This window comes from Scyliorhinus torazame, chromosome 10 (assembly GCF_047496885.1).
Source record: "Scyliorhinus torazame isolate Kashiwa2021f chromosome 10, sScyTor2.1, whole genome shotgun sequence".
Taxonomy (NCBI): Eukaryota; Metazoa; Chordata; class Chondrichthyes; order Carcharhiniformes; family Scyliorhinidae; genus Scyliorhinus; species Scyliorhinus torazame.
In genome coordinates, this window is record NC_092716.1 from 35,539,529 (window position 1) to 35,566,753 (window position 27,225).

A 27,225-nucleotide genomic window follows, 5' to 3' on the forward strand; every position below is an offset into this window, starting at 1 on the left:
TCTAACTCAAAGTGACGAACCAAATCCAGATGACTGTGAATTTGACATACCTCAAATTAAATTGGAAAATGAGGATGTTCTTAAAAATTGGGATAAATTGTTGAGTTATTTTCCAGAGGAAAAACTGACCAAGAGTTATTGATATCACATGGCAAGTTTGTGGAGATAAATTGGTAAGCACTAAAATGGCTATACATGATGTAGATGTGGGAAATGCTGTTCCAATCAAACAACATCCATATAGACTTAATTCTTTAAAATTGGCACAGGTTAACAAAGAGATTGAGAGTATGCTTAAAAATGGCATAATTTAAGTGGGTTGCAGCCAATGGAGCTCACCCATAGTGATGGTACCTAAACCAGACGGTACCCAACGGTTGTGTGTGGACTATAGAAAGGTGAATGCAGTTACAAGAATGGACTCTTATCCTATCCCACGTTTGGAGGGTTGCATTGAGAAAGTGGGACAATCCGCCTTTATTTCCAAATTGGATTTACTTAAAGGTTACTGGCAACTACCTTTATCCAAAAGGGCGAAGGAGATTTCAGCTTCTGTGACTCCAGATGGTATATACATCGCCGATCTGGTAGTTTTCAGCCAGACATGGAAAGAACATTTAAAGCATCTTATGGCGTTATTCGATCGACTTCAGGAGGCGGGTTTGCTGATAATCCTAGCCAAAAGTGAATTTGGAAAAGCCCGAATAACTTTCCTTGAGGAGTTTCCGATACCCTCAAGACGAAGGGAAATACTGCGTTTTCTTGGCATGAGTGGATTTGATCGACATTTGTGCAAGTGTTTGATAGCGTGATTTCTCCACTGACGGACTTGCTGAAGAAACGTATTAAAATATTTCAATGGAGAGCGGAGTTTCAGCAGGCATTTGACTGCCTGAAAGCTGTGGTAACCAATACTCCTGTATTGGAGAATTGCAAGGGACTCTTTGATCAGATTGAACTGAAGTATCTAACTATAAAGAGAAATGTCGAGGTGTAGAGGAATGGATGGATCGTGCAGAGACTTTCTTGTTCAAAGAGACTGTCAATCGAGAAGGATTTTGGTTGGAGGAAGAAGAACGGGAAAAATGGACTACTATATTATTATACCTGTTTGCGTGTGTTGTTCTTTTTTAAACAAAAAAGTATTTTTACTGTGTGCATTTCTCAATTGATGGTGCAAGGTTAAAAATGAAACCATCTTGAAGTTGATGGTTTTTTTTTTCTTGGGGGGAGGTGTCTTGTGAGAGTACCTTTAAGAAATGGATGTTTAAGCAATGTACCTTTAAGAAATGGAGCTGGTCATATTAGTGAAGTGATGTCAGAGGGTGGGGGGGGGGGGGGCTGAGCTCACTTCTGCTTTTGGTTTCAGTTTGATGAGAAAGCTGGGAGTGTCTGTGTGTTTTGCTGAGAGCTGCAGGAACACAGACCTGATCTGTTGATGTCTGCAAATCCAAAAACTATAAATATATTGAATGTAACCTCATGTCTGTTTTGAAGGTTTGAAGCCTTTTGGATGTTCAAAGGAACAGTTTGAAGGATTATTTAGTGTTGTAGTCTTTTGGGGTTATCTTTGAAGTAATGGGTGTTAATATATTCAATGGTTGTTTTTAAAAGATTAACTTGAATTCATATAATAAACATTGTTTTGTTTTAAAAAAACATTTGTCCATAATTGCTGTATCACACCTGGAGAGTACGGCATGTGCTTCCCACACCACAATCTATTAAAAGCTGTGGGTCAGTTGAATTCCATGAAACACTTTGGGGTTCTGTAAACCCAGACCCATAACAGTGTGGAGTGTGGGGGCAAGTTCAAATGGTTATTAGGTATTAACTTGCTGTTCACCAGTTGTACTTACTGCATATTTCATGATAGTTATTGTTATAAACATACCATAATCATGTTTACATTTATAAAACTGGTGACTGTGATTAGTGGGCAGCCAAGGGCCAGATAATTTGGGTTATTTTACAAGAATTATTGGTTAATTCACTACTGTTGTGACTCCGGAGCACGTAGGGCTGGAATTGACCTTGCACTAGCCCAGGGTGTCGTAACAGTGATGATAGAATTTAGCAATGGTAGTACTGTTGAATATCAAGGGGAGGTTGTCAGGCTCTTGCTGGAGATGACCATTTCCTGGCACTTGTATTATGTGAATGATATTCGTCACTTAGCAGCCCAAGCCTGAATGTTGTTCAGGTCTTGCTGCAAGTGGGCAAAGACTGGTTCATTATCTGTGGAATTGTGAATGGAACTGAATACTGTGCAATCATCCCCACTCTATCCTGGAGAGCAAGACATTGTTGAAGTACCCTAAGATGGCTGAGCCCAGGACACGGCCCTGAAGCACTCCTGCAGGGATGGTTTAGACTGAGATGACTAGGCTTCAACAATCATAAGCATCATCCTTTATGCTGAATGTGACTGCAGCCAGTAGAGTGTTTCTCCTATTTACCATTGATCTCAATTTTCCTTAGGTTCCTTGATGCCACAATCACTCAAATGTTGCCTTGATGTCAAAGATGGTCACTCATAGCTCACCTCTGAAGTTCAATTCTTTTGTCCATGTTTTTATAAAGCTTGTAATGCGGTTTGGAGCCAAGTGATCCTGGTGGAACCCAAACTGAGTATTAGTGAGCAAGTTATTGGTTAGCAAGTGAAGTTTGATAGCATTGTCGGCCGCTCTTTCCATTACTTTGCTGATGAATAAGAGGAGACTGGAGTTCTTATTAGATGGATTGGATTTGTCCTGCTTTTTGTAGACAGGACATGCTTGGGCAATTTTACACTTTGACCTTCCTACACCCTAACATGAATTAGCACCTATGGGAACGGAGAAGAGAAACCTGTTAATAAAAAATTATTGCAGGTGGTATTATTTTTAACTTTCCTTAATGGAGGCTAAATCTGTACTTAAATGTCTAAGTAGCCCACTGCCTTCTCACAACACCCTACGTTTAGTTAAGTCATAAAATGAACAGTGGGTCAAAGTCCATGAGAGACGAAAGTGGTCAAATCCCTCATAATACCATATATGGGCGTTGCGCTCAGTAGCTTATTCAAGAATGACACCAATCATGTTTTAAGAAGGCGCAATAGTGTCTAGAAAACAGGTACTTGATATAAAAATTGCATGAAATTTTACCTCTTGAATTATTTGTTTCTTCAATAGAGATTGTATAATAAAAATGCATTTTCTTAAAGAGTATCCTGTCCTTTTATGGTATCCAGACTAATCCAAAATCCTTTAAGAATAAATACTGAGAAGCCACATGTTGATTCTATCAATGCATTCTGAAAAGTAGGAGAATTTGAATGATGGAATATTTTTAAAGGTTCCAAAAATAGGAAGGACTGATACATATATTACAATATCATTTCAAATGATTGAGATATAAAAGTAAATGTAACTCATCAATCTGCTCCAAAAGCTCAAATGACTGATTTTCATGTCTTTTGGTGAATTTCCCTTTCTAATAAATGAATCCCCTTCTCAATGTTGGATTTCCTATAAATCCTTTGGTATATACATTTACTTTCTAACTTTAGGATTTGAATAAAATGTGGCCTGTGGGACCTGAATTTGAAATCCAACCTAAACAAAGAACTAGGATATTGCTTCATTCCTGTTGTGAGGGGTTGTTGGGGATCTTGAAACATATTTGTGCCAGTCTCAGTCAAGTTCCCAGTGGATGTAAGTCCACTGACCAAGTATGTTCCCACGTTTATCATTAGTTGGTGCAATGTATGATTCACATGAAGAAAAAATAAACTTACTGTAAAGTTCTCGCAGCGAGCACAATATTCCTTGTAAAATCTCAAACCAAATATTTGTCGAGTTAGATAACTTGGCTTAGGTTCGAGTGACTTCCTTTTGATTGAGCTAGGGTAGAGTTTATAGTTCGTGCACAATCGCAAAATTGCGCCCAAACTGCGTTTGAAATTGCCCTGCTTTAGGTTTAAGTTCAGGTTTCTGATAAAATGAATTTATATCACCAACTAATGTTCCATGAATTAGTGAACTCCATCAGCATGATAGGTCATAACTATATTTTTCCTTTTCGTGAGGAAGTATTCCTTGATGTAAGTAAGTGTGGTAACTTGGTGTAATTAATGGCAACCTTCTTAATTCAATCCACGAGAGATGTGAAGAAAAATTAAATTTTCGAATATCGAATGTCTGGCCCTTTGTGCCCCTGTGATTTTGATCACTCCACCATTGGCATTCATACCTTCAGTTGCCCACCACCGACCCTGCACATGCCCCCACCCGCCCTCTGCACTGCCTTCAAATTTCAATGCCTCCAAAACTCTTTCTCTTCCTTTTAAGACATTCGACCAAGCATTTGCGCTCACCTCTCCTAACATCTCCTGTGAGGTTTGTTGTCAAATCTTGTTTGATAACGCCAGTGTGGAGCACCTTGGGGCAATTTATCATGCCGAAGTTGCTATATTAAGTGCAATTTGTCTTTAAAAGTAAATGAACCAACATGAATAAAAATTAGCAAAAGCTGCTTAATGGGAACATGTACAAACCTATAGGTAAGGAAGCTTTCAAATCCAAAAATATTTTGTAAACTCTCACCCTCCCTTTAAACTATGCAGAACAGACTATAACAGAAGGTTAGAAAGCATTGCTAAGATACAATATTCCGAGTGTGACTACTTTCCTATTCCATTGATTCTGTTTAACAGAAAAGCTAGTAGTATATTTGTTGCCATTATAGATAATTCTCTATTCTTTGTATTTCCTGTTTCAGATTAGTTTGTCAGTAGTCAGTACCGTAAGTTTCATTCTACTGCAAGTTGCAGTCCAATTTGCAAAGATTTTCTCAAACAACAATTAAAGATGTGGGCTAGTGCACTTTTAATTCAAACGCAGTGAGGGCCATTTGTTTGTACCTCTGGAGAACCCATTTTCCTCATTCAGTAATAAGTCCTTTGATATGCAAACCTTGACTTTTGTGTATATTTATGGTTTTTTTTCACTACATTTAAGAAGACAATAACACAGACAACATGTGCTTGGGACCAATTGCGTCTGATCTTCCTTAGTCTTTAGATGTGTCACTGAGCTTGTGCTCTGTGGATTTGTTGTGGACTAAAACCTTCTGATGTAAAGGGGGCTCAAAGTTGAAACCTTTTTTCCCTCTTCCAGCAATTTACATGTCCGTTTTCAGTCCATGAAGGATAAGAGCAAATCTAGGCCCAAAATCCAGGTTTATCTAAACTTTGGAGACTTGACAGAATCAAGCTGGAGGCCTATTTTTAAAAAATAAAATACATAATTTTAATGGTAAAGTGCAGAAGTCAAGCTGAGCTGCTTTTGACTTTGAAACTGAACTAGTGGAAGGAATAGCAATTTTAGCAGTTTGAATCTATCCTGGATTTGACTCCGGACTTTGGCCGGATATGGTTCAGATGCAGAGGGAGGCAATTTGCTCATCTCTAAGAATCAGCAACCTGTGTTCTCAGGCAGATTTTTGAAATAGATTGTTGTAATGTCATTTAATTAACTTCAGGAAAAGTAAGGTCAGCCAGTTCAGTAAATGCATCTCATGAAATCAGTACTTCTGAGTACAAGGGTAGTGTGAAATTGATGAAATTCAAGAGCAATTTACTGACTGGACCAAAATCATCGGTGTCGGTGTCCATATATGGCTGCCTCAGATTAGTGAAAAGAACACTACAGAAATTTTATTCAACATCAGAGAATACAAAATAAATGACGGTCGCGATCAAACCAAAACGGTACAGAATCCCGGGATGAGCGCGTTTAGCTCTCAGTGCCGAGAAACACCATGCTATCGACTGGGATTCTGATTCGATTCAGAGCCTCAGCGGGGAACTCCCCGATGAGGCCGTACTTAGTCCCGTTTCCTGGACTGAGGAGCTCCGCTCGTTGGAACGCCTCAGTGCAGGGAGAGATCAGCTTTAAATGGCGTCCCGATCTCCCGACTCCCTGACATGACCCCCGAACCCTCCAAAGCCCCAACTCACCGATAAAGGGGTTATCGAGTCCCCCCCCACACCAATGCACCCGCGCAGGGCACCCCTGGGCCCGATCCCCGGTGTGGAGAAAATGCCAGCCTCGTAGCTTGGCACTGCCAGCCTAGAATCCTGGCAGTGCCACCTGGGCACCTTGACAGAATCTTTCGGGTGCAATGTGGCCAGTAGATCGCACCCGACATTTCTTTGATTATTGCATGATAGATATAAATCTTTCATTCTGTTAAGAGGTTTGAAAGTGTCGTTTTGCACTGATTCGCTCGTTGTTCACCATTCCTCTCCTTAATCTTGAAATTACTATTTGCCTCGAAACATTGCAATACTTTGAGGTAGAGATTCCTCTTCTACACTGGTGCAAAACGGATGGTATCAGATCCACCGCCCGTTTTTTGCAATACCTGAGTTCAGTTTAATTTCAATCAGTAATAGGCACCGAGTTATGATGAGAGGCTGATCTAACATTTTGCGTTAGCCTCTAAGACCAATTTCTGGCTGTTTTAAGACATTTATTTCCAGTCACCACTGAAGCATTCTTCAAAGAGGGCGGTGAACTATCAGAGTCTGCCTGTATTTAAATTAAAGGCAGCATTAGGATCACATTTTGTTTCCAAGGTCCAAATAAAGCAATCCAAGAGGACAGGGCTCCAGGAATAAGTTTGCAAATTTACATTTGGTGGCAACTTTTAAAAGATGCAACATTAGTAGAAGACTGATGAAGGAATAGTGCCCTGTAAGAAGCATTTCTAAAGGTGCTCTGTAACTAAAATAGAACAGCAGGAAACAACAGGGAGCTTCAACGACACATGCCACTTACAAGATGGAGAAACTGGCCCACACTGACAGTGTAATTATACTCGATTGGACTGGACAAAATACATTTTCCATGGTACTAATTGTGCTTGAATGAAAACAATGGGCACAGCATGAAAGCACAGAGGGATAAAATGCATTACTAAGCGCATCATTGTTGCAAACCAGAACCCTACCAAGATATAAGGGCCGTAGTTGGTACCCACAGCATTTGCGATGCATTTTTATGTCATTCTCTCATTATCATCACCCAGAGTGCCAAAATCTCCTGGAATTGTTCTAATTTTCCCCCTTCTTTTGTCTTCCCGTTCATTATAATTCCATTCTGAGCCATCTTTCTGCAGCTGGGAGGGAAACAGGCCAGCTGGAATCTCCTTAGCCAAAAGTGTAGAATTTTCCCCTGTTACAACTTTCACTTTCTAACTCATTCTAGATTTCCTCATGTCAGGTGACTGGTGTAGGTTTTGAAAACTGCGGCTGCTCGTATCACGTCGCCTATCTGCTTGACAAAATGTGTTATGCAAAAGTGTAATAGACGGCAGCAACAAACTCTGCTGGGCAAAAAGAAAAAACACTGAATGAAAGAGAACGGTAATAAATAACCAAATCAGTGGTTAGGATTTCAGCCTCTATATAGAACATGGAACATACAGTGCAGGAGGAGGCCATTCGGCCCATTGAGTCTGCACCGATCTACTTAAGCCTTGACTTCCACACTATCCCCCTAACCCAATAACCCCTCCTAACCTTTTAGGACACTAAGGGCAATTTAGCATGGCCAATCCACCTAACCTGCACGTCTTTGGATTGTGGGAGGACACCAGAGTGCCTGGAGGAAACCCACGCAGACACGGGGAGAACGTGAAGACTCCGCACAGGCAGGGAATCGAACCTGGGGCCCTGGCGCTGTGAAGCCACAGTGCTAACCACTATGCTACCGTGCTGCCCTATTTATTGTTAACTTCGTGAAACCATTTATAATACAAAGTCCAGTTATCCTGTTACAACAGATGAATGCATCCCATGTTCAGAGGTCTGAGACTTTTGCAAACAATTTGCTGCATGCTACGAGGAGTAAAATCCAGTCATCGTGTATATGTTTGTGTCTAGTTGGCTGGTTACTGGTGCAATTATTATTGGATGTACTAGGGTGCAGAATTAAATCTGCTCTGATTTTTGGAGTTAATCTGTCCTCATACTAGGCAGGTGTGTTATGTGCAGGAACTCGTGAATGCCTCCCATTGCCCTCTTGATCCCATTTTTCTTGATCACCCCAGGATATATGCTCCATATAAAGATGCTTTGCATCATCAAGAATATTAGATCAAAGCTGCAATAACCCTCTTCAAATGGATCTGCTTGTAAATTTCAAAGACACCATCAGCCAGCAACCTGCAATACAATACTTAGGCTGATCATTCTCCTGCTGCTTCAGTAAGTGAATGTCTTTAATAGCATAATAGCAATTTAATAATTTTGAAACGTAAAACCAGAACGATTATGGCAATGGATGGGGAGGGTGGGGTTGTCTTGTTCCCAATTTGAGTTCTTACTTTTTGTCCATAAAATATCTGGAAAGATAATGCGTGCATCTTTTTAGAAAGATTGAAAGGATAAGTTTCTGCTGTGTGAATTATTAAACAAGCGATCAAAAAGGTAAAATTATGATGCAGTATATCAACTAAATGCATCAGCAATCTTTATAATGTAGGTTCTTGATTATCTGTGAAACATCTAATGGATCAACTCTACAGTTGCTAATGGTTGAATAGTCCAGATAACCTATGTCACACGGTAGGAAGCTTAGGTGGGTAGGTGAACTGCATCATAATTCAGTGCTTTCTTACTGTTACTTTCTCCATTTCGTTCTCATCAGTGGAGCTAACTATTATTATTCAGCATTTCTTCTCATCACTTAAGAAACAGTGGACAGAATTTAATGTGGAATGACAGGGATCTCACCTGCTGGTTGGAGAACAGGGGGGGGGGGGGGTGGCGGCTGCGGAGACAAGCATCACCCAGCGTGGGGTCGGAAAATTCCACCCCTTATACCACACAGGGACCCCAGTCTCCTGAAAGTGAAGGCGCAACAGTGAACATCAGACTCCTGCTGAATGTGATTATAACCCAACCCGGGGATGGGACACCAGAAGTGATCATCTCCCTAGACACAGAGAAAGTCGTCGAATGGAAATACCTCATGGAGGTTCTGGAATGGTTTGGGTTTGGGTCAAGTTTCACCTCTTGGATGAGACTACTGTACAGCTCTCACACGATGAGCTCATGGACAAACACCACCAGCTCTGAATATTTCCAGCTGCGCAGACGCACGAGGCAGGAATGCCCAGTCTCCCCGCTGCTATTCACCCTGGAAATCAAGCCACTGGCTATCGCCTTGGAGCAGCAAAGGGGTAGAAAGGCATCCAGAGGGGAGACAAAGAGCAGAGGGACTCGCTCTATGCGGGTGACCTGTTCCTCTACCCGGGCCCTACCAACCCCGAATCCGACATGGACATTCAGCCGCCGGCCGAGACTGCCGGTCCAATTCCGGATCCTGTGCCAGCTGCGTCGGTCCCACCTCGAGGCTCCGTGTGTAAATGCTGGTCTCCTGTCTGGTATACGCCATTGGACACCGCACAGACGACGCTCTTGCGCCGTCCCCAGGGAACGGGAATGAGGGGTCCCTGGTGCCAGTCTGCCAACATAGATGCCACTCCGGACTTGCTGGAGGGGTGGTGGTGGTGCGGGGGGGTGAACAGTGTTACAACCCCCACGGGAGAAAACCGGGTTTGGACCATCCAGTTCCCCGTGACATCCATGGAATACAAATTTCTCTTGTAACGGGGTGAGGCTTCCCCTTTCAGGGAGCAGAAAGGGTACGGGAGCGGATCTAGGAGCCAGAGACAGAATTGGTGAGAACAGAGCAGACCTTCTGCACAGGAACATCCCTCTGAACACTGGCCACAGCCCGACTCCAATTTCCACCAGCCAAGTACTCCAGAAGCTCAGTGGTAGTGGCACTCTGAGGAAGTGGAACCAACTCAGGCATCATTTTCATCTGGGTGCAATGTCTACTATGACCCCCCATCTGCAGGAACCATAAATTCACCCTCGCAACAATAGACGCCTCCTTTAAAAGGTGCAGACAGGACAAAGGGGTACTGACAGCACGGGACCTGTATGTAGACGGCAGAGTAGCAATCCCGGGGGAACCAATGGACAAGCTCCAGCTCCCAAAAGGTAACATGCAACTAAAGAACTTCCTCCGCAAGGAGACAGCTACGTTCTCCCAGTGACCTGGGCACACCCTACTGGGCAGACTTCTGTCTTCGGACGAATAGCATGCGGTTTCTGTGACTGTGAAGTGGCTCTGTTGCTCAAACCATGCTATTGTTGAAGCCCCATTCAGTCACTGATGAGGCCATCCTTGTGAGCATTAGCAGTGGAAATGGGCACTCTCCTTTCTGTGGTGAGTTCTTGGCGGAGCTGTTGAAGCCAGGTTTGTGGATGCCAGAAGGAATTGAGTTGTGGCCTGGGAGAAGGGATCCATTTCATTGACAAAGGTGATGTTGTAGTCAGCCAGACGTCCTGTGACAGCCCTTGAAAGGACATCGGCTGTCAACTGATTCTTTCCCTGGATGTAGCCGATCTCATTCATGAGGCATTGGCAGAACTGTTGGAGTTTTCATGAGCTCCTTCATATTTAGCAGAATGATCCGTGTGGTCTGGTGATTTTGAGGCTGATGATATCCGGGAACGTTTCCGGGAACGTTTCACAGGCCTATGTAACCAGCAAAACTCCTTTTTCAAAGATGGCATACTTGATTCCTGTATCAGAGAACCCTCTGGAAGCAAAGGAGACTGGTTGTCACTTGTATTCTGGTTGCTCCTGAAGGAGGATTGCTCTGAGGCCTGTACAGATGGCAGTGCATGTGATGGTGATGGGTAAGGAGGGGTCATAGTGGTTCTGTACAACACCATCTCTTAGATGTGAACAAACATCTGATCCTGCAGAAAATCCAAACCCAGGCTTGGTCCTTAACACTGCAATGAAGTTACTGTGAAAACCACATTCCGGCCCCTTTTCGAGTACATGGAAGCAGAATTCAGAATGTCAAAATTACCTAACAGCACACCTTTCAGGACTTGTGGGAGGAAACCAGAGCACCCGGAGGAAACCCAGGCAGACACAGGGAAAACGTGCAGACTCCGCACAGACCGTGACCAAGCCGGGAATCGAACCTGGGGCCCTGGCGCTGTGAAGCAACAGTGCTAAACAGTGTGCTACAATGCAGTCCATTTCCTTATCTCTCCACTTTGAAGTTCCCACCTATATAACCCCATTGTTTTCCATAATCACATACATAAAATACTTGTTTCCCACTGATAGACAAATGTGCATCTCATCATTTCCCCAGACGTCTGCATCTAATCAACTCCCTGGTTCACTTAGTGTTTTTAATCATAATTTTTTCCCAATTCTTAACACCTCTTAACACCATAGCTTGCAGAGTTCCCTTGAACATCAGGTGGAGTTGTCCCACTGCATGGAGCAAGATGCCCATCTGTTGGAGCTGTAGGTCCTTAAGCGATGCTATCTTGTCTGACAGAAAAATTACCCTGATGCCCATATCTAATTTGAGATCCTGCAGAAAATGGGGCAGCACGGTAGCATTGTGGATAGCACAATTGCTTCACAGCTCCAGGGTCCCCGGTTCGATTCTCGGCTTGGGTTACTGTCTGTGCGGAGTCTGCACATTCTCCCCGTGTGTGCGTGGGTTTTCTCCGGGTGCTCCGGTTTCCTCCCACAGTCCAAAGATATGCAGGGTAGGTGGATTGGCCATGCTAAATTGCCCTTAGTGTCCAAAATTGCCCTTAGTGTTGGGTGGGGCTACTGCGTTATGGGGATAAGGTGGAGGTGTGGGCCTTGGTAGGATGCTCTTTCCAAGAACCGGTGCAGACTCGATGGGCCGAATGGCCTCCTTCTGCACTGTAATTTCTATGATTCTATGAGATTCGTCCGTTGGCCATTAACCAAGATGTCTGCATTTCAGAAGGAAGAGCTGCATCTTCTGATGTTGCCCAGGCAGAAAGGTTGTGTGCCTTCTGGGTTGGGGGCCTTGACTTTGTGGATGGCTCTCGGCTTGTCCATGTGGTGCCGAGATCATGACTGAAAATTGGGTTATAAATGTGGTGGGCAATTTAGGGATTAAAAGCCTGGGGTTAGAATGTGTTTGTTTAAAAGGAATCCTGTTTGCAGCGTATGGGTGGTTTTAGCAGCCAGCAAGTGAAATTGACGAAGGAATGTGTTTTTCAGTCTGGGCTAATGCCCAGTGGTTTGCCGAGGGAAGTCACTGGGGAGTTGAAGGGCTTTGCAGTTTGCAGAGAGAATTTTTTTTTTTTAGCTTGGGGAGATAGGTCATTGCTGGGTGGAGCCAAGGAATTCAGAGAAACATTTTCAGAAGCTGTGGAAGGAGGCGGTTTTGAAGAAATCTGTGGAGAGAGACAGGTGGCGGGATTCTCCTTTCCGGGGACTAAGTCCCCACGCCAGTGGGAAAACTGGCACGAACCACTCAAGCGTCAATAGACCCTGAAAGTGCGGAATTCTATGCACTTCCGGGGGCTAGGTGGACGTCGGAGGGGTTGGTGCCGCGCCAGCCGCGACGAAGGGTCTACGTGAGTTCATGCATGTGCCAAAGGGCCGGCGTGATCTCACGCACGCGTGGAACCGCCGGCGTGATTTGGCGCATGCGCGGGAGTTCTCTTTTCTGCACCGGCCATGGCAGAGCCCAACAGGGCCGGCGGGGAAGAAAGGAATGTCCCAAGGCACAGGCCCACCCTCAGATCGGTGGGGCCCTGATCGTGGGCCAGGCCACCGTGGGGGTCCCCACTGGGGTCGGATCCTCCCCGCCCCCCCGCCCCCCCGAGGACCGCCCCCACCAACGTACCTGCAGATCCCACCATGTGGGACCATGTCTAACCCACGCCGGCGGGACTGGCCTAAAACGGACGGCCGCTCGGTCCATCGGGGGCCTCGGGAATTGCCTGGGTGGCTGCTGCCAATGGCCCCGACCAGCGTGGCGTGAACCCCGCCTTACCCAAAAAACGGCGCTGGAGAATACGGCAGCCGGCGTCGGGGCGGTGGGGTGGGATTTGTGCCCCCTCCCACTCCCCCGGGGATTCTCTGGTCCGGTGGGGGATCGGAGAATCCCACTGAGGGTTTTGGAGAAAAGTCTTTGGAAAGTGAAGTTTGACCTGGCAAACCTTGTGTTTTTTAGACCACAGATAAAGGCAGTTTTCTTTTCCTGTAAGATTGTTTAAGAACGAGGAATGGTAGTATTTCTGAGGCAGAGATATTTTGTCTGAAGATAAGAAAGAGGCTGAAAAAACCTAGTTGAAGCAGCTATTTGAAGATATTCAGTAGAGTCTGGAGAGGTTCTAACAAGTGCCAGAATCTAGTCTGTACTGCAAGTATAACTCTATGCCCTGCTAATTTTCCGCTGGATTAATAGCTGTACGTTTCTTTTCTTGTTTTTTAATGAGAAATTGTATCATTGTGTTAAGGGGTAAGATGTTCTTTTTCAGGTGTGAAGTTAGTAGTTTAATATTGTATTTATAATAATTTCTTCATGCAATCAGTCCTGCAGCGAATCATTTTTTCCACACAATATTAAAATAAACTGAAATATTGGGGTTTCGGTCCAGTATTTTAGCCACTGTTGGGGTCTGGTCTGGGTTTGCAATAACTGGCACAGCTTATATCCCTGACTGTGGCAGTGCAAGCCTTCAGCAGCACTCGCAGGACATTGGTCCTTCCTGTGAGCGTGTTTCTCGCCCCAGTGCTGGCATCGTTGTTCAGCTGGGTGGTTGGGAGATGGCTTACCCTGGCATGAACAGTTCCAGCACTTGTGTGGCTTGATGGGGTTGCGCTCCAATCTCTTCCTGCACTGGTGAGCTGAGCTAAGGCAGGGCATTCCTCACCAAGGCCCACAAATGAAACAGAGTGCCGGGAAACACCTGGCTAAACACGGCGTGGGCCGCTCCAGTGCAATCCTAGCCCCCCTGCGTGCCCCAGAATGGGGTCCCGGAATGGGTGCCGACACCGGAGTAAAACAATCCCGTTTCTACTCCGGCGTCGGCATTTAGCCGCCCGATGGGAGAATCCCGCCCATCGTTTCTCACCCTGCAGGCTGTGGGCTCTAAGCTGAATTTAACTCCTGACTTTTTTCTGTTGCTAGGCTCTCATGCCTCTGGAGTTCACCACAGTGGTTAGCACTGTTGCTTCACAGCGCCAGGGTCCCAGGCTCGTTTCCCGGTTTGGGTACTGTCTGTGCGGAGTCTGCAGGTTCTCCCCGTGCCTGCGTGGGTTTTCTCCGGGTGCTTCGGTTTACTTCCACAGGTCCCCGAAAGACGTGCCGTTCGGTGAATTGGACAATCTGAATGCTCCCTCTGTGAATCCGAACAGGCGCCGGAGTGTGACGACTAGGGGCTTTTCGCAATAACGTCCTTGCAGTGTTAATGTAAGCCTACTTGTGACAGTAAGATTATGATTATTATTTCTCAGATGGGATTTCTCAGTGTCTTGCTTCTTGAGTCGAATTGTTCCAGCGCAGAATCATTCCTGGTGTCCTTCTCTTGAGAGTTCTTCAGCCTTTTAGAGAGGATGTGGGCTTTAATCATTCACTGCCATCATGACCTGTTCTGTTGTCATTGCCCGTGATGTGTACAGCTTTGAAATCATGTGGTAGTCTTGTTGAAGTTACAAATAAGTCTTTCCTGTTAGCACTGAACTATGTACATAGCTATAGTGGAAGGTAAAATATAGCGAGGGCACAATATTCATCCTTGCAAGTTGTTACCTATCTCTAGATTGGCCTTAGCTTGAGGTTAGCTGCCTTCTTACATCACCGCATTGGCGGTACTGTACTCAGTCCCATAATAAGCGTGTGTATAAACATATTTTGTGGAAAGGCATGGGTTTATTTGAGCAAATGTGTTCTTTCAGTTAATTAGTTGATTCCTGCAGATTTGTAAGAGTTATCACAATGATTATCCATAATAATGTTATAATACGTATTTTCTTAGAAATGAGAGCTGGTCAGGGGCAGTATAACCTGAAACCAGGCAAACCAGTCCATGTGCCAATGCCCAGCACAATCAGAGCTGGCTCCTGTTGCTAATTTTCGCCTTGGTTTAATTGCTCTGTTTTATCACCTTTGCTCTTGAGTCGCCAGGTATCTTTATGATACCGCCACGTGGTTCAAGTCCGAGTAATGATCAATAATCCAATACTCCGATTAGTAAGATTTAAATCAAAGCACATTTATTATACACAGTAATCACTACTCATGCACAAATTCTACGTTTAAGCTACTTCTACAACTAACAGGCCTGTACTTAACTTGGAACTGGCCCACCAGGTCAGGGGAACAAATGGCCTTTCGTTCGGGTTCTGAGTCTGCGGGATTCGAAGTTGGTACATATTGATAGCTAGGAGCGCCTATCTCGTAGCGAGCGTTACATAGAACATAGAACATAGAACAATACAGCGCAGTACAGGCCCTTCGGCCCACGATGTTGCACCGAAACAAAAGCCATCTAACCTACACTATGCCATTATCATCCATATGTTTATCCAATAAACTTTTAAATGCCCTCAATGTTGGCGAGTTCACTACTGTAGCAGGTAGGGCATTCCACGGCCTCACTACTCTTTGCGTAAAGAACCTACCTCTGACCTCTGTCCTATATCTATTACCCCTCAGTTTAAAGTTATGTCCCCTCGTGCCAGCCATTTCCATCCGCGGGAGAAGGCTCTCACTGCCCACCCTATCCAACCCCCTGATCATTTTGTATGCCTCTATTAAGTCTCCTCTTAACCTTCTTCTCTCCAACGAAAACAACCTCAAGTCCATCAGCCTTTCCTCATAAGATTTTCCCTCCATACCAGGCAACATCCTGGTAAATCTCCTCTGCACCCGCTCCAAAGCCTCCACGTCCTTCCTATAATGCGGTGACCAGAACTGTACGCAATACTCCAAATGCGGCCGTACCAGAGTTCTGTACAGCTGCAACATGACCTCCTGACTCTGGAACTCAATCCCTCTGCCAATAAAGGCCAACACTCCATAGGCCTTCTTCACCACCCTATCAACCTGGGTGGCAACTTTCAGGGATCTATGTACATGGACATTTAGATCCCTCTGCTCATCCAGACTTCCAAGAACTTTACCATTAGTCAAATATTGCGCATTCCTGTTATTCCTTCCAAAGTGAATCACCTCACACTTCTCTACATTAAACTCCATTTGCCACCTCTCAGCCCAGCTCTGCAGCTTATCTATATCCCTCTGTAACCTGCTACTTCCTTCCAGACTATCGACAACACCACCGACTTTAGTATCGTCTGCAAATTTACTCACCCACCCTTCTGCGCCTTCCTCTAGGTCATTGATAAAAATGACAAACAGCAACGGCCCCAGAACAGATCCTTGTGGTACTCCACTTGTGACTGAACTCCATTCTGAACATTTCCCATCAACCACCACCCTCTGTCTTCTTTCAGCTAGCCAATTTCTGATCCACATCTCTAAATCACCCTCAATCCCCAGCCTCCGTATTTTCTGCAATAGCCTACCGTGGGGAACCTTATCAAACGCTTTGCTGAAATCCATATACACCACATCAACTGCTCTACCGTTGAAGTAAGACTTACAGTTTCGATCAGCTGCTGAAGAGTGAAGAGCTGGAGAAGCGGTGGAGAAGAGAGCAATTTGAACTTGGGGCTCAATTCTTATAGTTCCCAGGGGTTTCCCGCCTTTCGGGGCGGACCCTGTACCTGGTCCCAAGTGATTGGACTTTGTCCCAAGCGCTTGGTTCGATTTTCTCCAATGCTGGAGCGGTTCTCTGATCGATGGGCGGTCTTGAGGTGCTCGTTCACCTCCTTTTGTGTAGGCTCCTGCTGGCGCCGAAGAGTCTGGTTTTGCTTTGTGTGTCTAAATGTTGCTTATTGTTCCCGGGGATTGCTCATTAGTATGCAGATGGCTGGTGTTTTGTTATGCTGGTGGTTGCTGGTATTGATCTTGTCTGGCCTTTCCAGAGGTAAATACACAGCCAACCTGCAGCTGCTCATTTTTGTCTTGTTGGCTGACTTTCCCATCAGCCTTTGCTGTTCGCCATTTTGAATCGGGAGTTGGCCATTTTAAGTGGCTACTCTGCACGATTTCACCAAACTGGGGCCTCAGCCAGATAAGCTGCCTCTGTCAAGGGACAAGTTCATTTTCTGAATTTCGTTGGACGTGAGCATCACGAGCTGGGCCAGCATTTATTGCCAATCCCTAATTGCCCTTGCTAGGCCACATCAGGGGGCATTTAAGAGTCAGCAACATTGCTGGGTGGTTCTGGAATCGCACATAGGCCAGGCGAGGTAAGATGGCAGATTTGCTTCCCTAAAGGGCATCATTGTACCAGATGGGCTTTTAATGACAATGGTTTTTCATTATTAACCAGGGGCTGGTTTAGCACAGTTGGCTAAATAGCTGGCTTGTAAAGCAGACCAAGGCCAGCAGCGTGGGTTCAATTCCCATACCAGCCTCCTCGAACAGGCGTCGGAATGTGGTGACTCGGGGCTTTTCACAGTAACTTCATTTGAAGCCTATTTGTGACAATAAGCGATTTTCATTTTCATTTCATTCGACTCTTAATTTGAGATTTTTATGGAATTGAAATTTTACCATCTGCCATGGTTGGATTTGAACCTGGGTCCCTGGAGTATTCGTTGGGTCTCTGGATTACTAGACCAGTGACAATACCACTACACCACCACCTCCCCTGACATAGAATATGATATGATTTGTTTTATTATTGATGCAGTCTGTAAATATTTTATATGCCAATTTCTTCATGCGTTACTTGGCACTGTAGTTTTGGTATTAAGCAAGTGATTCAAGGGCATGGATGAATAATCCAGAAAATGCGGGTTTTAAACCCCCCCATGCCAGTTTGATAATTGGGTATCAGTCCAAATATTCTGGAAATAACAAGCTAAGAATGGTAAAAGTTACTGAAAAAATATTTGCTTCCCCTAAAATCCCAAATGGCTCACTGTTGTTCAGGGAAAAAATCTTCAGGTGGTCTTGCAAGCCACTCTGTTGTATAAAATTAAATGAAGTGGCTCAAGAAGATGGTCTACCATCACCTTCTCTGGGAAAGCAGGAGTAGGCAATAAATGTTGAGCTTGTCAGTGACATTCATTTAAAATCGCAAGATTTTAAAAGGATTATGGCCTGAAACGGAGAGTCGGGACAACTCCCAGCTCCACAAAGTGGACCCGGGAAAACGTGCTAAGGAAGTGTAGATTTTCTGTCCTGGAGAACAGGTGAAAATGGGGGTTGTGGCATGCAGCCTGGAAAGAGTTGAGAGGCTGCTGGGATGTGGAGGTAGCCTGGGCAAAAGACTGGCCTCAGGGCGTTGGCATTTTGCTGAAAATATGAGAAAGAAACTCGAAACAGCCCTTTGACCCACAACCCTTACCCTGTACAAACCCTGTCCCTGTGCCAACTTAGTGCTAACTCATGCCCCCCCCCCACCCCCCACTCCCCCGGCCACCCCTCCCCAACCATCACCCTTTTCCGTTATACCCCCAAAATCCTAATCTGCTGGGCTAAGTGCTACAGAGTGAGTCACACAGGGAAGCTGTCACATGTCTGAGTTATGACCAATGTTGGCAGACATCAGGCAAAAATCAGCCCCATTTAGAGTAGTGAGTGGTGTAAAATGTAGGGAACCTGGACGAATGGGAAGAAAACCAGATACTAACCTGTGGGGAAATATTTTATAATCAATGATAGTACCTGCCTGAGATTAGATATAAAAATCAAGATGGCACTGCTCAAATATCCTCATGTGAAGCAGAAGGAGAAAGACCTCTTCATTAATAAGGAAAACATTGCTTTTCACAGGTGCAACTGCTAATCGCCTTGCAGTTAAAAGAGGACTGCTGTTACATCCCAGTTCTTTTGCACACTGTGCATACTTCAGATTGTTACTTCCGTGCTTTGGATTGAAGGTATGTAATGTAATGTTACAATGCCAGCACTCAACACTGCATGTCCACTGGATAGATTCAAAAGCTGTAAATACCATTATTTAGTTGGACCATTATTGTTAGCTGTACAAAGTTCAGTTCAATTCATCATATTGCTATGCTTTCGGGAATATTGTTCAAAACTGTTTCAGTAAAATAATCTGTTTATTTGGGTGAATGGGTGCCACTGGCAGGATTGTCCCGTCCCGCTGAAAGTCGACGGACTATTGGCTGGGCTGCCAAATCTCCCGCGATAGGGCCCACCATAATGGGGTCGGAAAATCACCACCAGAGCTTCAGTGATGTCTGCATATTCGATCAGAGATTTAAATAGTGGTCTGATCAGAAGTGGTGCATGTTTTCTTATGTTTCCCATTGTGTTCTGTTCAATATTCAGCAGAACAATGAAATCATGGAAGTGTTTGCAAATCATTTACCTTTGTGAGGTGGCGTGGTGGATAGACAGAAATAACCTGTGCAATCTTTGTCAGAACATTGTCACATGCAAGTAACATAGTACGCTGAATCATGTGAGGGCAAATACATTCAGTGAAAGTTCAGCAAATAACTTTCTATCATGAACTCCCTACCCCATTAAGAACATGAGGAAAATATGGCCTCCTGTCTTCATTTGTAACCTAATGCAGTTGAATCATTATCATTTTAAAAGCTCTATGTGAATAGAATTTAAAGCAGTGTATAAGTTTCTATGCTCCACAAGCATTTCTTCCCACTGTGTTAACTGCACCGTACCCATTTGACCCCAAACAAAATTTCCAAACCCCTGCCCTTGCCATCATAAAGTCTGTCTACTTCCAAAGGTAGAAAATCAGCAATTCCCAACGCTGCCTTAGCCCATCTTATGCCAACACCCTCACCTTCGTCACTTTCAGACTTGTTTATTCCAATGCTGCCCTGACCAACCTTCCGTCCTTCATTAAGTCCCCCTGTGCTTGCTGTCCTACATTGACCCCCCGGTCCATCAATGCCTAAAAATTAAAATCCTCATTCTCATGTTTAATTTTCCTTCATGACCTCACCCTTCCCCATCTTTGTAACCCTCCAAAAACTCGGCGTTCCTTCTTTAGCACATTTTGAAATTAATTCATTCCACGGATGGCAGCCCCTCTTTTGGCCTTCGAAATCAACTTTAGAGTTCCACCTCCACACCTCTCCGCTTCCCCACCTCCCTCACCTCTATCCAGACACTCGTTCAAAGTTGTCTCTTCGATCAAGTCTTTAGTCACACTTCTTAACGGCCCCTTCTTTGGCTTGTTATTGATTTTGTACCAATTATGCTTCTGTGAAGTGCCTTGGGGTTGTTAAAGGCTCTATGTATATCACAGAATTACAGAATTGTCACAAGAGCCATCTTCTTGAAACTTCTGTAGCTCAGGTGGTGAAGGTACTCCTGGTGTTCTGCTGGTAGGGAATTCCATGATTGTAACCCAGTGACAGCAAAGGAACAGCAATACAGTGGTATATTTCCAAGGCAGAATGGTAGGGTGAGTTGGAGGGGAACTTGGGGGTGATGGTGTTCCTATGCACCTACTGTTCTATCTTTTCCAATGGTACAATGGTAGAGGTTGTGGGTTTGGAAGGTGCTGTCGAATAAGCTCTAGCAAAGTGCTGCAGTGCTTCTCATAGATGGTGGATACTGAAGCTCACTCTGATTTTGTTACTTGTGTTGGATTATGGATGTACCTCTTTTTTGAGATACTGAAATTATTTTTCACTGACTTAATTTATTGCCTGTGAATGATGTAATCATTATTCCCCACCTTCTTTTATCTAGCATCGCATCTATGCCTTTATTACCTCCACATTTTACTGTTTCAATGCACTTCTAGCCAACCTCTCACATCACATAGGTGGCAGCACGGTAGCATAGTGGTTAGTACAGTTGCTTCACAGCTCCGGGGTCCCAGGTTCGATTCCCGGCTTGGGTCACTGTCTGTGCGGAGTCTGCACGTTCTCCCCGTTTTTGCGTGGGTTTTCTCTGGGTGCTCCGGTTTCTTCCCACAGTCCAAAGGTGTGCAGATTAGGTGGATTGGTCATGCTAAATTGTCCTTAGTGTCCAAAAAAGGTTAGGTGGGGTTACAGAGTGAGGGTGGGGGTATGGGCTTAGATAGGGTGCTCGTTTCAAGGGCCGGTGCAGACTCGATGGGCCGAATGGCCTCCTTCTGCACTGTAAATTCTATGATTCTATGATCCGCCATGCTCAATTACCGACTTTGGACTCTGGTTAAGCAATGCCTTCATAGCATTTATAGAATTCATAGAATTTACAGTGCAGAAGGAGACCATTCAGCCCATCGAGTCTGCACCGGTCCTTGGAAAGAGCACCCTACTTAAGCCCACACTTCCACCCTATCCCCATAACCCAGCCTTGAGGTGGCATGATGACACAGTGGTTAGCACTGCTGCCCCACAGCTCCAAGGACCCAGGTTCAATTCCAGCCCGGGTGACTATCTGTGTGGAGTTTACACATTCTCCCCATGTCTGCGCGGATTTCATCTGGGTGCTCCGGTTTTCACCCACGGTCCAAAGATGTGCAGGTTAGGTGGAATGGCTATGCTAAATAAAATCTCCTTAGCGTCCAAAGCTGTGAAGGTTATGTGCGGTTATGGGGCTAGGACGGGGGTGCGTGCCTAGATAGGGTGCTCTTTCAGAGGGTTTGAGCAGTCTTGATGGGCCAAATGGCCTCCTTCTGCACTGTAGGGATACTACGAAATTTATGGTCTCCAGCTGGCATATATAAAGGCGGTGGGGGATCCATAAAATAAAACAAGCAACCTACCCACTTCCTTCATGCCAACCCCTGATCTATCTCCCATATTACAGTGGACAGGCAATGCAGCAGGCAACTTGCTCCCCCTTGGGCCTACTGAGGCTCTTAAATGGTCAATTAATAGTCACTTAACGGCCTCACTCCTCATTTGCCGCAATTTTGTGTGCAGCTGAGAAAGGCGGAGACAAGGCGAGCCGCCTGGCATCTTTCACTGTGCTGACTGCTGAAAGCAGGTTAGCACACTGCTGTGCTAACCCTCCCACCCCCACCCATAAGATCATAACCGCCTTCTATTCATACCTGCCCCAGCCTCGAAAACCCAACCACCCCACCACATTGGGATCTGCCACTCAGGCCCAAGCAAAATTCTTGACTTAACCAAAGTTCAGCAACCGTTTCATTTAGTAGGGCTGCCTGTATTCTGTTGATTGGCCAGCAGCTCTCTAGTGTTGGACTTCAACCCCCACGAGGGAGTAGTCCTATTGTGATTATCACTGTAGGACACCCGGGTTTCTGGTTGCCATGGTGCCGACGGACATTTCGGTTGGGGGAGGGCGGGTGGGAGGAGGGCAATGCATCCACCCCCTCAGTTTTGAAATTCTCATCCCTTCTTTTGAAACCCCTCCTGGCCTTGCCTCTCCCTATTCCTGTAATCCCCTGCAGCCCGACAACATTCCACGATCTCTGCGTCCCTCCAATTCTGGCTTTTGCTTGATCCCCAACTTTAATCGCTCCGTCTTTGGTGGCCATGCCTGCAGCTGCCAAACTCGGGAATTCTATTCCTAAACCACTTTGCCTCTCAACCTCTCTTTCCTCACTTTTAATTGCTCCTTAAAACTTACCTCTTGAACCAAGCTTTAGTTCATTCACCTGTATATCCCCTTTCTGGGCTCGGTGCCATGCTTTGTTCCATAACCCTCCTGTGAAGTACCTTTTAGGTGTTTTATTATGGTCAAGGCTCTGTACACATTTTTGTTATTGGTGTAATGTTTTTATAATGCCGCTCACTTTGTTTTGCCAATTTACAAACGTGTTCCTAACCTGCAATGCATTATTTTGAACAAATGGTTAGATAATTAAGTTAACAGAATTCATGCAAATCCATCCAATTTACTACATTCCTGGGCATTTTTATTGGGCGATCAAATATTAACATTCATTTGAAGGCATTGCTTAACAAATAATTACAGATGTGCCATTCACTAAAGTTTACTGCTCTCCAGATTTCTGCCTTGCCAGAAATTGATTTACAAATGCGTACAGCTCTTGTAAATAAGTAACAAACACTATGAAAACCATGTAGCATATTTATTGATTATATTTTTGACAACATGGCCCCCACATAATGATGCAAAGAGCAGAACAAGGTGGGAATCACTGCAGAAACCCTCCAAAGAAATGGTGTCCTGTACACTAATTTATTACTTGGACCAGACAAACACCCAGGTGACCTAGAGCTACTAGCTCAATAATCTGTCTGTTTCAGACCTTTGAGATAAGCTAAAAGGTCCTGCTTTTTCCAGAATGCTTTCCCTGTGCTTTTAAAGGGCACACCAACACTGACCATTTTTGCCTCGGGCTTATAGTTAAGATGCCTGTAGGGGAATAAAACTGGCAGCAGTCAAGTATCTTTGCAAGGTTGTGTATCTCGGCCAACCTGTGATCTCCTTAATAGAAGAGGTCTTCATATATATTCCCTCGCAGAGTCCCAAGAGCAGCAGCAGATCTCACAGGAGTTTAACAAAACGGTGTACTTTCACAACATATTGACCCTTTTGTTCATAGGTATCTCTCAACAGACAATCGCAGGGCCTTGACTTTTTCAGAAAGTTATTCAGTGCAATGACAATATCGGAAGTCCGTGTTTTCAAATCTTTCATCATTTCTCTTGCTCCAATTATTTCATTAATGATCTTCGCATCTTTAGCCACACCTGGGTGAATTCCTCCTGAAGAATGATCCTCCAGCAGCTCTCACTGATCAGTCACACTGGTCTCCTTGTGCTGAAAAATAGAATCACAAAAGATATGCTGAAATCTCAAAATTCTACCGCAGAGGCATTTGAAAGCGAAAACAACCTTCCATCTACCGTAGATTGCAGCATTGAAGTCAACTGGCTTATAAGATCACCCCATTTTTTGCGGTTAAATTATACTTGGGTCTCTGCTCAACATATAGACCCCCGACAGTGCAGAAGGAGGCCTTTCGGCCCATCGAGTCTGCACCAACCCTCCAAAAGTGCACCCAACCTAGGCCCAATTCACAGCCTTCTCCCCCGTCCCCTCGTAACCCCACCTAACCTTTGGACACTTCGGGGCAATTGAGCATGGGTAATCACCCGAACCTGCACACCTTTGGACTGTTTTATCTTTGGATAAAGGGGCCTCCCTTTTCTTCTGACAAATATTAGATCGCATTCGTGGTTGGCCTCAATATTTCACCTCAGAAATGCAAGTTTTACTCACCTTATAAATCAATGCTATGATTAAGCAGGTCGGTGTTGCTGAGATGAAGCAGGAGTTTAATAAACACCCCTGCATAGCAAACCGTGTGTGGTGAACGCCGAACAGAAATTGGTCCTCCGGCAAATAGTATGAAGCTGGTTTGAAGTTTAAAATTGTAACATTTGCTAACTTGTTGCTGCGGCGAGGAAATTCAGTGCTGATGAAAAACCGGTGCAAGAATGAAAGAAGGAGGAATCTAGCCTGAGGAAGATGCCCCAAGACCAAATATACCATCGGAACAGGGACCAGCCACTGGCCTGGTCTTGGGAAGCGTGTATCGGAATGGGTCCTTGGAAATCATCAGAATAGCTACAATGCCATCCGAAATGCAATACATATATGCACATTTAAGTGGGCCAAGTCAAACACTGTGCCCAGCTCAGAGCAACATCTTGTTGGTGTAGCTACTTTATGGAACAAAAATGACTAGCATTGTAGCAGGAGGCCAGTGTTGCAGAGAATACTAAAAGACCTTGGTGCCAAAATTACCAGATTCCAGCGATTCATCATCAGACAACAGCAAAAACATGAGTCACGTTGGCAAAATGGGTGAAATGCCCATTAGTTTCAATATGTCCACCAACCAAACTTTGGAATCGAAAAGATCAAAACCAGTTCCGGCGAAAACCAAAGGACTTGATAAGACACGATTTTTGATGCTACAAGTCTGCATTGCCAATGGAACAAAATTAAACCCTAAGGTTTTGAGCATGCCCATGACGATGGTTGCATACATGAGGGTGGACTGAAGCGAAAGACTGCACTGAGAGATGTTGGACACATTCAGATACAATATAACCAAAGAGATCAAGAGATGCCTGCAAAGAAATAACATCCAAATTGCAGTTATACGAGAGGGTTTAAAACACTGTGCAGGATTTACCGGCTGTTCACGCCAGCGGGAAATTCTGGTTCCACTCCGGAGCATGGGTTTCCCGGCGACGAGGGGTGAAGTCAACGGGAAATTCCATTGACAACAGTGGGACCGGTAGCCCCCACTGGCGGGTTGCCTCTGCCGCCAAAAAACACGCGGCGAGGTGGTTGGTAAATCCCGCCCAATAGTTCACCCCGCTGGATGTGCGCCTCAACAAGCCGTTCAAGGATCACGTTTGCGCCAAATGGAATTAGTGGTTGGTTGTTGTAGAAAAGTGGAAATATATGCGCTTGATGTTTTGTGCGATTCTGCCGCCAAATCATGGGATGCTATTAATGCACAAACTGTCATCAGATTATTTGAAAAATGCAGAATATCCAATTCAATGGATGGAGAAGAGGATGATTCAGACAGCACGAGTACCAGAGTGGGACCGCTATAATGATGCTACAGCCAAAGTGACTCAAAATGAATTTGATTAAGACTTTTACTCAGACACCAAAGACTTTGACGGTTTTGGAAACATTTTGATTGTGGTTTAAGGTTTGATTGTGGTTTAAGGTATCATTCATTCATTCAATAAAATGACGTTGGACTGCAGTGAAAAATCGATGATTACATTGGTTTAATTTGAATTGCCATTATGCTTTTTTTATTTTACATTTCAAAACAGTGACTACCTACACCAACATTGACGGTTCACATTCTACACTAAGTGCTTCAACCCCATTTTTTGAAGTTTTTTTGAGGCTTAAAAGGTCAACTTATAAAAACATAGAAGATAGAAGCAGGAGGAGGCCTTTCCTTCGAGCCTGCTCCAACATTTATCACGATCATGGCTGATCATCCAACTCAATAGCCTAATCCTCCTTTCTCCCCATAGCCTTTAATTCCATTTTCCCGAAGTGTGATATCTAGTCACCTCTTGAATATATTCAATGTTTTAGCATCAACTACTTCCTGTGGTAACAAATTCCACAGGCTCACCACTCTTTGGGTGAAGAAATGTCTCCTCACCTCTGTCCAAAATCGTTTACCCCATATCCTCAGACTGTGACCCCTAGTTCTGGACGCACCCACCATTGAGAACATCTTCCCTGCATCTACCCTGTCTAGTCCTGTTAGAATTTTATAGGTCTCTATGAGATCCCCCCCTCATTCTTCTGAACTCCAGCGAGAACAATCCTATGGGGTGGCACGGTGGCATAGTTGTTAGCACTGCTGTCTATGGCACAGAGGACCCAGGTTCAATCCCGGCCCGGATCACTGTCTGTGTGGAGTTTGCACATTCTCCCTGTGTCTGCATGGGTTTCACCCCACAATCCAAAGATGTGCAGATTAGGTGGATTGGCCACACTAAATTGCCCCTTAATTGAAAGAAAAAAATAATTGAGTACTCTAAATTTATTTGTTTTTTATTTTAAAAAATGTGAACTCATACTCTGCAATCTACGTCATTTATTTTAAATATGAAATAGCATTCTTCTTCCATTTTACACCTTTCTATTTCTTAATTAGATTGGTTTTAAATTGGCTTGGACTGGACAAACAATCTCCCTTGTGTAAAGGTAGAATATATGAGCTTTCCATAATATTCAAAACTACCTTGTAGTAGGTACAGGATAATGATTCTATTTTAACGATAAGCAGAAGTATATTTTTTAATTAATTTATTGGATGCAGGTGTCATTGGCTAGGCCAGCATTTAATAATAATAATAGTCTTTATTATTGGCACAAGTAGGCTTGTATTAACACTGCAATGAAGATACTGTGAAAAGCCCCTAGTCGCCACATTCTGGCACCTGCTCGGGTACACAGAGGGAGAATTCAGAATGTCCACTTCACCTAACAAGCGCGTCTTTCGGGACTTGTGGGAGGAAACCGGACATCCGGAGGAAACCCACACAAACACAGGGAGAACGTGCAAACTCCGCACAGTCAGTGACCCAAGCAGGAATCGAACCTGGGACCTTGCCGCTGTGAAGCAACAGTGCTAACCACTGTGCTACCGTGCCCTCCATTTGTTGCCCATTTCTAATTGTCCTTGAGAAGGTGGTGGTGAGCTACCTTCTTGAACCTCTGTAGTCCAGATAGACCCTTTGAAATAGATACGTGATTGGTGCAAAACTTTCGAATTCCATAGCT

General features: G+C 44.6%; 1 long non-coding RNA gene across 1 annotated transcript in view; it reads left to right on the forward strand.

Annotated features, from left to right (window-relative positions):
• Nucleotides 1-27,225, forward strand: part of LOC140384811 (uncharacterized) — a 271,953-nt gene that overhangs the window by 61,325 nt on the left and 183,403 nt on the right. The window contains exon 3 of the long non-coding RNA XR_011933145.1: nucleotides 18,784-18,890. This is a non-coding gene — a long non-coding RNA (uncharacterized lncRNA). The remainder of the gene's footprint in view (nucleotides 1-18,783; nucleotides 18,891-27,225) is intronic.